This window comes from Erinaceus europaeus, chromosome 10, assembly GCF_950295315.1.
Source record: "Erinaceus europaeus chromosome 10, mEriEur2.1, whole genome shotgun sequence".
Taxonomy (NCBI): domain Eukaryota; kingdom Metazoa; phylum Chordata; class Mammalia; order Eulipotyphla; family Erinaceidae; genus Erinaceus; species Erinaceus europaeus.
Genome location: NC_080171.1, coordinates 73271972 through 73285211, shown reverse-complemented (window position 1 = coordinate 73285211; position 13240 = coordinate 73271972). Strand labels below are relative to the sequence as shown.

Genomic DNA, 13240 nt, shown 5'->3' with positions numbered 1-13240 from the left:
GCAGTGAAGCAGGTCTGCAGGTGTCTGTCTTTCTCTCCCCCTCTCTGTTTTCCCCTCCTCTCTCCATTTCTCTCTGTCCTATCTAACAACAATGACATCAATAACTACAACAATTAAACAACAAGGGCAACAAAAAGGAATAAATAAATAAATATCAAAAAAATAAGTGTCCTTGGTGTTCTAAAATAAAACAGTCTATAGAGGATAGTTACTCTGAGTGAATAAGTGAAAGAGTTCAAGTTCAGTGAACTTGACTAGAATCAGACAAATGGCCAGCCACTGAGATCTGGGTGCTGAGTAAGATGTGCATAGAATTTTGTTCATATGAATAAAATAGAGATGATTTGTCTTTCTAGCAAATTGAGTAGGTACAAAGCAAACTATGACCAAAATGGAATAAAAACTTAAGAGGGGTCAGATGATAGTGCCCCAGTTGAGCACATGTTAAAGTGAGCAAGGACCCAGGTTCAAGCCCCCAGTCTCAATCTTCAAGAGGGGAAGCTTCATGAATGATAAAGCAGTGCTGCAGTTCTCTCTCTCTCTCCTCTCTTATCTCCCTCCTCCTCTCTATTTCTCCCTGTACCTATCCAATAAATAATAAATAAAATAAAATGAGAACCAAAGAGGAGACGGTGGTACCACTACAATGCAAAATAGTACCTATCAGAAACAACTGAAAGGAAAGAATGTGATTCCTATACCTTCCTGTGGTTAGTATACCCAGGGGTAACCCTGCCTGTGGTTAGTATACCCAAGGGTACCCCTGTAGAATGAAGCCTGGCTCATTCTGGTAAGGACTTTGATAAGGAGATTTTAACCAAATGTCACTATTGGTTTGTATGGGTAAAGGGGTTCCATGGCCAACTGTGTCCTTCACAATTGACAAAATATAGTTTTGAAAATCACCTCTTTCCTAAACCACGTGTTCCTGATCCCACCTTTATGTTTCTCCAGATTTTCTCCTTCCAAGGATGATAAAGACATGTCATCTAAAACCACTGTGGAATTTTAAGAAGGGAAATGTTGTTTTGTCAGGCTGGCTTCACGGGCAGGTAACAGACGACCCAGGACTCATGGCTGGGTTGTACACAGTATCTCTTTATTCATGCAGGACGCAGCACAATCTATACCAAGCTAAGCTAAACTAAAAACTAAACTAAAACGAACAATGTTGTCTTTATATATACTTCCCAAGTAGGGTGTGAACAGGATGTGACATAGAGAGAGTGGAGAGAAAAGTGACTGGTGGAAGATCAGGGTGTGACAAGGAGAGGGGGCAGAGCAGGTGAGAATTCTACCACTGAACCACTAATGCCCTGGAGGGAGTGTGGTGCTTTATGTAAATGTAAAAGTGATTTATGTAAATAGACCACTTTGAATGGGATCAAACCAATCCCTATACAGGCATACCAGTGTTTGGTTAAGCAGAAGCCAGGGGGAGCTGGCATACTACCCAACATCTCCCCCTTTCTTTTTAACTATTTGCCATAGTATCAGGAGTGTGGGGCACTCTGTGAGGCAGGGAGACTGATAAGAGGCACACCTTTTGGGGTTCTACTGTCCCTCCTTGCTCAACCTCCCAGTAGAGAGAGAGAGAGACTAACAGGATTGACACACCCCTCAGGCTCAAGCCCTTCCAAGCTCAACCACATCCTCACAATTCCCCAACATCTCCCTCTTATTTAATGGCCATATATAACTGGGTCAATGTCTGTAAAAGGCTTCATCTCTGTCAGGGGAATAGCAGTGTAGGGGTGAACAGAAACCTATATCATACAGGCATTTTCAAAAGAACTGGCATACAACATGGATTAACAAACTAGAAGAGCAGCAAGAACCAGTGTGATGCCAAGAGTAGGTGTGAGGGGGGCGTTTCCTACCTCAAAGGGCAAGGCCTAGCAGGTGAAAGGGCATTTTTTGCCTCTGGGGGCATCTATTGCCTCTTGGGGCACTTCATGCTTCTGTGGGCATCTCTTGTCTCAAAGGGCGTTTCCTGCCTCTGTGGGCATGACCTAGTAAGGAAGGGGAGTTTTCTACCTCTGGGACCAGAGCCTGCAGGTGAGGAGCCACGGTCTATAAAGTCCCAAAGCAACTGGCTGAAGTTAGTCTTTGAGAAACACAGCAGCGTGTACCAGTAAGTCCGATGGAAGTGTCAGTCCAAAGTAGCTGACCACAGAAGAAAATGCCAAGGGATGAAACACTGTATGTCTCTCTCGATGGGGAATGTCGGCCACCAGAATTCTGCTTTTCTGTAGAGAGTGATCTTTGGAGTCTGTGAATCTGTTTCTTCAGGTCGTGCCAGGTCACATTGGTTTTCGGGGGTGTGTTATAGTCATTCCATCTTGTGGGCGATGTCAGAGAACAGGGGTCCAAATGGATTTCCAGGAATTCCATTTGAGTAGATGCTTTTTCATGTGAAGACTTGACAGCTGAAATTCAATTACTTGTCAAACAAAACATGTAGTATCATGAGTCCCTGGAGGGCGTCCTAGTCCAAAAAGCTCTTCAAAATTCCATTTAGGGTGTTTCTGACTGTTCCTGCTGTATTGCTTCAGGCATCTACTTTTAAAAGCGTCTTCCCATCAAATAAAGAATCCAATCAGGAGAGTAGAACTAACCACGTGTCTCCATTCTTGGGGACAGCCAGGGTACTGTAGAACGTTCCTCAAATTAGAGTAGTCCTTCTCCATGGGAAACATGCGAGAAGAAGTCCAGAAAGTCCGAGTGGAAATCCCCATGCATATCCCAAGGTCTACGATAAAGAACCAAATTGTGGCTCGGAGCAAAATATAGTCCTTTTCTTCAGGAAACATGGGAGAGGGAATCCAGAAAGTCCAAGGAGAAATCTCAGTGCATCTCCCAAGCTCTATGATTAGGGTCACAAGAAATCAAAGTTCCCAGTCAGGGAAACAAAGTGTGGCCCAGAGCAAAATGTTCCAGAGACAGAGTAACTTTCTCATGATGAAACAGTAGAGGCTTTGGCAAACCTCTTCATAAGTATAAGAGAAGACCATAGTGCATAGGTAGGCAAAGTCTTCACTTATCTGGGAGTTGCGCAGGTCCGGTCCCACATTGTAGGCACCATATGTTGTTTTGTCGGGCTGGCGGGTAACAGACGACCCAGGACTTATGGCTGGGTTGTACGCAGTATCTCTTTATTCATGCAGGACGCAGCGCAATCTATACCAAGCTAAGCTAAACTAAAAACTAAACTAAAACGAACAATGTTGTCTTTATATATACTTCCCAAGTAGGGTGTGAACAGGATGTGACATAGGGTGGAGTGAAAAGTGACTGGTGGAAGATCAGGGTGTGACAAGGAGAGGGGGCGGAGCAGGTGAGAATTCTACCATTGAACCACTAATGCCCTGGAGGGAGTGTGGTGCTTTATGTAAATGTAAAAGTGATTTATGTAAATAGACTGCTTTGAATGGGATCAAACCAATCCCTATACAGGCATACCAGTGTTTGGTTAAGCAGAAGCCAGGGAGAGCTGGCATACTACCCAACAGGGAAATCTTGGAAGAAGAGCAGGACTAAAGTTATTCATACTGGTCTCTCTTGGGCCTTGTGCAGGGACTGGCAAGGAGCTGACAACTGCTGTTTGCTGAATCAGTATATGAATGGCTAATAATAATAATGACACATGATCCTGAACTTGAGGGCTGGATGGAGACCTTGAAACTCTTCTCAATTTACCAATGAAAGGACAAAAACAGCATTTCCAAGACATTCCAGATTCCCAGACCAGGCTTCAATGCACAGTGTTTTCTAGAGTCAAAGACCTCTCCTCCATTATGAGACTCATAGTCAATGGCTACAGTAAGCTGTTCTGTCAATAGCAGCTGCTGGCTGTCATCATTGCTTTCACACCATAAGGAAAGCCACCCAGGAGTGGTGAAGAGAGCACTTCTCCACACTCACATCACTGCTAGTAATGAGTGCCAGGGCAGACCCTGAGGTTCGAACCCCTGAGTCAAGGTCACTGAAATTCCTAAAGAAAGAAAGTCATTGACTGAATGTGGAAAACAGCTAGTAGATCTGTTCTCTGGGGCTCTGTGATGCAGTACCACTGAGATACTAAAAAGTGCGGCCTCACAATCCTCAAGGCTACACATATGAAATCAAGATGGGGGGGCAGGTGGTGACACATTCAGTTGAGCACACACATTACTATTTGCAAGGACCTGGGTTCAAGCCCCACACTCCACCTGCAAAGTCTGTCTCAAAGGAGGAAGAAGGGAAGGACAGGGAAGTCACTGTAGCAAGTAGAGGAAAAGATTTTGGGGGCTCCAAGTCTCACTTTCTCAGCCCTTCTCATTCCAGTGCCTACAGGGATGAACATCTGAGAACAAAGATGACCCCTTTTCAACAGTCTGTGCTCCTTGTCTGTCTGCTGTCTGCTGACTCCTTGCTGACATGGGTGGCTGGAGCCAGTGAAGGGGCCAACATCCCAACCTCCACCCTTGGCATGAACAATTCAGGGTGGCATTCTCTCCACTTCAAAAACATTCCAGCAAAAATAAATGCCCTCCCCCCATCCCCCTTTTCTTGTAGCAAAGGTCTTTATAAGTCTTTGTTTTTAATTGGGGGGATTAGTGGTTTAAAGTAAATACAATTATTGATAGATGTGTAAAATTTCTCAGTTTTCTGGAAAACACTCTAAGCCTCAGCCTAGGTCTTCCTCCACAATCATGCACCACAGTTTCTTTTTCTCCTTCCTTTCCACTTCTTGGAACCACCTCCAAAATATACTACCAAGTCCTCAAGCTCTGCTTTGGGGGAAATCTAAAACAAAACAGTAAAGCATGAAAGCATCTGGGGCTGGGCAGTGATGTGCCTAGCTAAGTGCACAGGTTACCATGGGCAAGGATATGGGTTCAAGACCCTGTTTCCCACCTGCAGGAGGAAAGTCTCACAAGCAGTTAGGCAGGTCTGCAGGTGTCTCTTTCTCTCTCCCTCAGTCTTCCCTGCCCCACTCAATTTCTCTCTGTCCTTTTGAATAAAATAGAAAGGGAAAAATGGCCACTGGGAGCATTGGATTGGTGGTTTAGGAACTTAGAAAAGAAAAAAGCAGGGTCAACTATGAAGATGTTGGTACTGCAGCATGACTGAGCACAGTAGTGTTGGCAATGAATGCTTTGGGGGTTACTGTGTGTGAGGCATTGGCTAAGTGCTGAGAACAGAAAGTGGAGGAAGACATAGCCTCTGCCCTCAGGACATTTAGAACCATTTGGGAAGGATTTATGGTTTGGAATATTCTCTAGTTTGTGCTGAAATGCAAAGATCCATCTTCATTTGATATTTTTGATCCAGGAGGTCCCCAATAACTACATCCCCCCAAATCCACTTCTCCTGCCTTAGAACAACCCAAGCAGTTTATGACCCAGTTCCCAGAGCTCCAATTTACATGTGATTCACATAACATCTGTTTAATTTTAAACTTTACATGGAAGCTTTGCAAAAATCCCAGGGACATTTTCAGCATGTCCCATCCCCTTCCCTCAAACACAAAGAGGATGGAGAAAATTAATTTCCTGTGTAAAAATGCAAGATGACAGCAGGTCTAAGGTGAAAGCTATTTACAAAGGAAATCATTGCCAGTGTTTGGGAAAGCCTGTTTTTATTTGAAACATGCAGCCATCTACCTGGCTCCCAGTATCTCCAGACATTTTATTATGATGAAGTTTTGAGTTATAAGAGAAACGGAAGAACACAGGCCCTATTTGCCTTTGCTCCCAGAGTCCAGTGGACTGTTGGCTAGTGGGCAGGTCAACTTGTTTCACTCCACAACCAGCTTGGGAAGGTCCCATCTTCCTTCCCTCTCGGCCATTCTGAGGGTACTACACCGTGGGCCTCAGGCCTGCTATGACTCTCCCTGCTCCCCCACTGCCTTTGAGTATCACAGGAACAGCTCTGGGGGCTTATATTCTGCTCAGGTTTGGGGTTGAACCAGTGTGGCTCATCCAAGCACTCACTCCAGGTAACAGCCAGTTCCCCAGGCAGAATTGAGACAGAGAAGGAGCGAGTCTTCTCCACAGCCAGCTACTACCTGAGGTTATATCTCCTCTTTCATGCCCTATCCCAAGAGAGACCCTGCTCCCTTCCATTTTGCTTCCTAACTCATGGCAAGTGGAAATGGGGAGGGGAGAGTGGGGTAGGAGATTTTCTCAGTGCAAGAACATATATATTCTACTAAGCCAACACCACTAGGAAGTTTCAGAATACACTGTGGACTTGCTAAGAACACATGTTTTCCACATCCTTGTCACCTACACTGGACCATTCTGCTGCCATTAGACCTGCCAGGCTAAGGTCTCTCTGAACCCACCACCATTTTCAGACCTCTCTAATGCCATTTCTCATAGAGTGTTCTTGTTTTATATTTTTATTTTATTTCTTTATTTTAGATAGAGATAGAGAAAGATTGAGAGGGATGGAGGAGAGATGCAGAGACACCTGTGAACCTGCTTCTCCACTCACAAAGCTTCCCCCTGCATGTGGGAACCAAGAACTTAAGCCTGGGTCCTTGCATGCTGTAATGTGTATATTCAACTGAGTGCACCACTGCCTGGCCTCTTTTTCTTTTAAATTGTTATTGCCACCCGGGTTATCTCCGGGGCTCAGTGGCTGCACAAGAAATCCACCGCTCCTGAAGGACATTAGTCCCCCATTCCTTTTTTTTTTCATTTTATTTATTTATTTATTTATTTATTTTATAGTACAAAGAGAAATTGAGAGCTCTGGAGGAGATGAAGAGGAGAGAGAAAAGAGAGACACTAAGCACTGCTTCATCACTCATGAAGCTTCCCTCCTGCAGGTGGGGACCAGGGGCTTGAACCCAGGTCTTTGTGTATATTATGCATGCGGTCAACCAGATGTGCCACTGCCCAACCCATACGGGTCTTTTTCTTAAGGAAAACTTTTTTTTCCATAAAAGCTTTTAAAAGATGTATTTACTGACTTTATAAAGACAGACAGAGCTAGAGACTAGAACACCACTGCACTCTGGGTATCAAGCCCAGGGTCTCATGTATCCGAGTCTTGTGTATACTCACTGAGCTCCCTTCCAGGCCTTAACCTTGAGGTCTGACTATCTACTGGCCTAGTTTTCTCCTAAATGTATCAGGGATTATGCTGTGAACCGAACTGTTCTCCACTGCCACCTCCACTCACCCCCCCACACTGATCAATAGGAAGTCCTAGTTGCCAAGATATTAGAACGCAGCCTTATCTGAAAACAGGTTGTCAAAGACCTAATAAACTTAGTTGAGGCCATCCTCATTGGAGTAAGACAGGTTCCAATCCCAAATGGAAGGTGCCTTTATAAAAATGACAGCTCTGGACTCAGAGATATAAACACAGAGAAAGTGTCATTTAAAGACCATGTGTCATGAGTAAGGAAGAGTAAAGATTGTCAGTTACCTGCCCAAAGCTAAGCATGAGACATGCAACAGAGTATCATGACATTCTGAAGAAATCAGTGCCACCAACACTTCCATCTTGAACTCTCAGCCTATAGAAATGAGACTATGTTGTTTAAGTGACTCAGTCTGTTCTATCATGTTATTTATAATGTCCCTAGCAAACTAATACTGATACAAAGTCTACTGCTGATACCCTCATAAGGCACTATTTTCAGCTAACTTGGATGAATTGGAACAGAGTTAGAGGAACAAAATGAATTGAGGAAAATGCTGACTCTCCCATACCACCCCCCAAAAAAATCCAAGAGCACAGAATTTGCAAGTCTGAGGCCCCTGATTTGATGCCCACTATTTTATATAGCAGAGCTGGGTAGTGGTTTGGTCTCTCTCTTCAGCTAATGATGAGCACGCAGAGACTGCTGGGAGGTTTGGGCATCATCAGTCTGGTCTAAGAATCATACATGGCAACTCAGCCCACCACTGATTTTCAAAGATGCCTGAGTAGCATTAAGAGACTTAGTACACATGCTCCCAAGTAAATTTAAATGGCCAATAGTATGTTCTCCCAGAAGCTAGCTGATCGATGTAAGCATACTTAGGCATCATCCTATGCGCACCCGCACATGAACTCATCCATTTCTGTGTTGCTGAGGACTTATTCTGATGCAGTCTCCGCCCCCAGGTTTTTCTATGCTCCGCTAAATCCTAGAGTGCCCCCTTTCAACCAATCCTGGCTCCGCCCCCAGGTTTTTCTATGCCCCGCTAAATCCTAGAGTGCCCCCTTTCAACCAATCCTGGCCCTACACATCACCCCTGGTTGTCGCCCAATAAAAAGCCCCCTCACCCCTCCTCTCTCTCTCTCTCTGGGCTCTCCGCTCTCCCTCTCTGAGGTCTCGCTCCCTGTTTCCCCCCCCCCCCCCCCCCCCCCCCCCCCCCCCCCCCCCCGTGGTCGGCCATTGCTGGCTGGCTCCACGTGGTCTGAACCAAACCTCCCCCCCCCATCCTATAATAAAGATCTGTGTACCCCTTTGCTCTGGACATCCGCTCTCTTCTCCACGGTGCAGCCCGACACCAGACCGCCTCAACAACATTTCTGTATTTGCACATACACACCCACACATCTGGAATGGAGGAAATCAAATTACTCTGCCCGTGTACCTTTTCATTTAAAATATGCAAGTATGCCCCTTTTCATACCAGCATATATAAACCATCCCCAAGCGGCCTAACGTCAGTTTTTTTTAGCAGAATTCTATCATGAAGATGCATTTCCCTTTGCTTAACAAGTTCCAATTTAGTAAACCTTTTCTATTAAAGGGTGGTATAGGTGTTTGATACTCATGTGACTACATCCAAAGAATGCAGCAGAATTACTGATTGAAAGGCATTTTCCTTTTGGACATAGTCAAAAAGCCCTCTGATTTTCATCTTAAACAAGATCCACAGGTTTACTGCACACTCATACTCTCAAAAATTCTGAGGAGGGGCCCCACATATCTGTCTTTTTCTGAAGTGTTGAAGGAACTAATCAAATGATCAGCCAACACAGAACCTCTGAGGGAAACCATCTCCCCTTGCAGAAGGTACCCATTAGCTACATATCAGTTATTCATCTTAGTGAGAATTACTCACACATGTGGTTCTGACCTGGGCAGGTGAAAGTAGCATTTAAAAACCAGCAAGAATGAGTGCCAGAGACAAGCCTTGTCTGTTTATACTATTTCTCTACATAGAGCTGTAACATTTCCCAGCCTCTACTGCCGGGGTCTGTTTGGAAGCTAGAAAAGAATGTTTTGGCTTATTCTGACATTTTATTTGAAGATGGGGAAAGAGATAACATATTCTTGTTGTTGTTTGACTAGTAGTCCAACTTGTAAGGAAGCAAAAGAAAAAAAAATGCTCAGTGATTAAAAAAAAAAAAAAACATTTTTGTGAACCCGAATGGAACATTTGGCCAGTGGACAACGAAAACCAATGGCATTTGCTGCTAAAGCCCCAGCAGTTCTTCTGAAGCAGATGATTAAAAGTTGGACTAGAAATCTTTACCTTGATGAAGAATAAATCAGTCTTTGTTCCTTCCAGCTTACTCTGTGAAGAAAGAAGAGAGAAGGGTGCTCTTATAATCAAAAGACTGAGCTTATGTATACATACTGAGAAAGTTCATTACCCAAGAATTAGCATTATTATGTTGGGCTAACAAGATAGTGATGGTCACAGTCTGATATTCACAAACTTTAAAAACCCTTCACAAGGTTGTGGGAGCAAAGAAACCCCCCTGCACTGCTGGTGGGAATGTAAATTGATTCACCCCGTGTGGAGAGCAGTCTGGAGAACTCTCAGCAGGCTAGAAGTGGACCTACCCTATGACCCTGCAATTCCTCTCCTGGGGATATATCCTAAGGAACCAAACACACCCATCCAAAAAATGTGTATACCTATGTTTATAGCAGCACAATTTGTAATATCCAAAACCTGGAAGAAACTCAGGTGTCCAACAAAAAATAAATGGCTGAGAAAGTTGTGGTATATATGCACAATGGAATACTACTCCGCTGTGAAAAATGAATAATCCACTTTCAGCTCACCTTGGATGGAGCTTGAAGGGATCAAGTTAAGTGGGATCACCCAGAAAGAAAAGGAAGAATATGGGGTGACCTCACTCATAGACAGAAACTTGGAAATAAGAACAGAAGGGGAAACAAAAAGCAGAATTTGGACTGGGTTTAGGGTATTACACCAAAGTAAAGGATGCTGTAGGGGAGGTTTTCAGGTCTTGATGTATGATAGTATAAAAGGACCTAGGCTAAGGGTGAGAGTGTTTCTAAGAAAACTTAGAAACTGTATACATGTGCCAACAACTGTATTTTTGATTGACTATAAACCATTAAACCCCCAGTAAAAAAAAAGTGTGGGATCTGGGCGGTAGTGCAGCAGGTTAAGCACACATGGCACAAAGTTCAAGGACTGGTGTAAGAATCCTGGTTCAAGCCACTGGCTCCCGACCTGCAGGGAGGTTGCTTCACAAGCAGTGAAGCAAGTCTGCAGGTGTCTATCTTCCCGGCATCCTCTCTGTCTTCCCATCTTCTCTCGATTTTTCTCTGTCCTGTCCAACAATGACAACAATAGCTATAACAACAATAACAACCACAACAAGAACAACAAAATGGGAAAAATAGCTTCCAGGAGCAGTGTATTCGTAGGGCTGGCACCAAGCCCTAGTTATAACCCTGGAGGGGAAAAAAAAAACCTCTAAAAACCTTCTCCAAAATCTATCCAGTTGTACTCAAACCAGAATGCACATTAGACTCACTGAAGGGACTGTGGGACTTTGCTCATTTGTTTTTGCCACCAGGGTTACTGCTGGGACTCTATGCCTTAGTGACAACTCCACCATTCCTGGTGGCCTTTTTTGTTCTTTTCCTTCTTTTCCAATAAAAACAAAGAAATATGGGGTAGGGAGAAGGCACCTGTAGTACTACTCAACTGCCCGTGAAGCCCTCCCCCAACAGCAGATGGTAGCTGGGGGTTTGAACCCTGGTCCTTGTGCATGGTAACATGTGCCTCTCCACAGTTTCTGCCATTGCCTGACACCTCCGTCCACAGTAAAGGGATCTTAATGTGTATTAGTGTCCAGGTCCTACCGTCAAGGAGTGACTCAGTGGCTCTGGGGTGGAGCCAAGCATTGGCATGGCTAAGTGACTAGAGAATTTAGTGTGGTCAGGACTGAGCACCACCGCAGTTAACCCAGTGTTCCTGAGACAAGCACAGCATGCCTCCGGCACCTGCCTCATAATACTCTGGTTTGAATTAAGTTACCTATGAGAGAAGAAAATAGAAAATGGAGGGGATAGGGAAGAAGTTAAATGAAACATAAATAGATTTCCTGGGTAATCCTTCCTCTTTCTCTTGCCTCACTCCTTCAGGTTCAAATTATGATTCTTGTGTTGTTTGACACTCTATCAGAGAAAAGTGTTTTGAGGCAGACTGACTTTTAGGTTGAGGGGTGGAAAACTCAAAAGACTCCAGAGACTAGGACTAACCAAGATAAAGGAAGCAACCAGCTAGAAATGTGACAAATGACAGTCCACGGGCCATTAGCTGATCCTTACCAAACACTGACATGCAATTATTCAACCCCTGTAGCCCCAGACAAATTAAATGTTCTAAAATTACCAAAAACACATTTTTGTCATAAATGCCACAAATTGTAAAAAGCTGAGCATTATCTTTTTTTTTTTTTTTAACTCTGAAGGAGCAAGATAAAACATATCTGTGTGGTTAAAGGATTCCCAGAGCTATCAGCATGTGACCTGTGATTTGAAGGAAGCTTCTGCTTGCCAGAGTGCAGATGGGCAAGCACCAAGCAATATATTTACAGCTGGAGCCCAAACAGTGGTGCCTTTGGTTATGGCACAAAAGGCAGGTCTGAGTCTTGGAATGAGAGGATGAGCTCAGAGCCTCAGGACACCTTATACACCTTGTAGGGGTTGCATGTAAAGGGTTAAGAAAGGAGGCCCTGGGTGGAGCTGGCCAGTGATACCTCTTTCCTGGAAGTCATTTCCCCCCCCTTTCACTCTCCCCCCACCCCTCCATATCCCCATAAAGTCCAGGTGTGCTCTCCACTTTGTAACATGTCAAAGGCAAGACTCTTTGCAAATGATTCTCCTCCCTTTGGCTCCCACCTGGTGCCCACGCCTGGCTCCCAGCAGCAGGCAAACACTTGCTGGTGCCATGAAGACAGAAGCTTTTTCCATAATAAATGCAGATCCCATTGCTGGATCCCCTTTCTGTGTGATAAGATTGGTAGAATCTCCCCTGCTGGAGAATGGACAGTTCAGGCAAACCAGAATGGACAGACCTACAGTGTGTGAATCATGTGGACTATAGCATAAGCTAGGCTAGTCATTAAAAAGGTCTGCAAAAGGCAGAACTAAGTTAAAGGTTTGGGGTAGGTACATACTGAAGAGGGGCTGTGAAAAATATTCTGTGGCTAGAAAGGCCGTGGGGAATCTTCTATTTTTCTCCTTGTAGCTATAAAAGTAGGATAACACCTCATTTTAGTGACCACTACTGACCATTTTCCAGGATTATTATGAGGATGTAATTATTACAATGTTTATGAAACTGGCTTAAAAACTGAGATTCTAATACTAGTATAGTGGCTACATATACACATAGTATAGTGGATATGCAGAAAGGCCCTCATGCCTGAAGCATCAAAGGTTCCAGGTTCAATGCCCAGTCCCACCAGAAGCCAGAGGTAGGTTCACATGGCTGCTCTGAGAAAGTAAATAAATAACCAAAAAACTTGGGATGCTATTAGTCATTTGTTAAAAAAAAAAAAAAAAAAAAAGTTTGGGGCCAGGTGGCAACACACCTGGTTGAGGGCACACATTACAATGCACAAGGACCCAGGTTCAAGCCCCTAGTCCCCACCCGCAGGGAAGAAGCTTCTCAAGTGGTGAAGCAGAAGTGGAGAGAGCCATAGCGCTCTCTTTCTCTCTCTCTCTCTCTCTCTCTTTCTATCTATCTATCTATCTATCTATCTATCTATCTCTCCCACTCTATCTCCCCCTCCCTCTCAATTTCTCTGTCTCTATCAAATAAATAAAAATTTAAAAAACATGAAGTCAGCTCTTTTGCTTCATCTTGGATGGAGCTTGAAAGAATCATGTTAAGTGAGATAAGCCAAAAAGAGAAAGATGAATTATCAGATGAGCTTGCTCATAAGTAGAACTTATGACAGAAAGGCAGAAAAAGAAAACACAAAGTGAAAATTGGACTGGGTGCGGTATACTGCACCGAAGTAAATG

The 13240-nt window shown here is 44.1% G+C and overlaps 1 long non-coding RNA gene across 2 annotated transcripts in view; it reads right to left on the bottom strand.

The window, feature by feature from the left end:
- LOC132540890 (uncharacterized) overlaps window positions 1-13240 on the bottom strand; it is a 705707-nt gene that overhangs the window by 440441 nt on the left and 252026 nt on the right. Inside the window, exon 2 of one of the 2 annotated variants that reach the window (XR_009552037.1) lies at window positions 9461-9515. This is a non-coding gene — a long non-coding RNA (uncharacterized LOC132540890). The remainder of the gene's footprint in view (window positions 1-9460; window positions 9516-13240) is intronic. The other variant, XR_009552038.1, reaches the window with a different exon arrangement.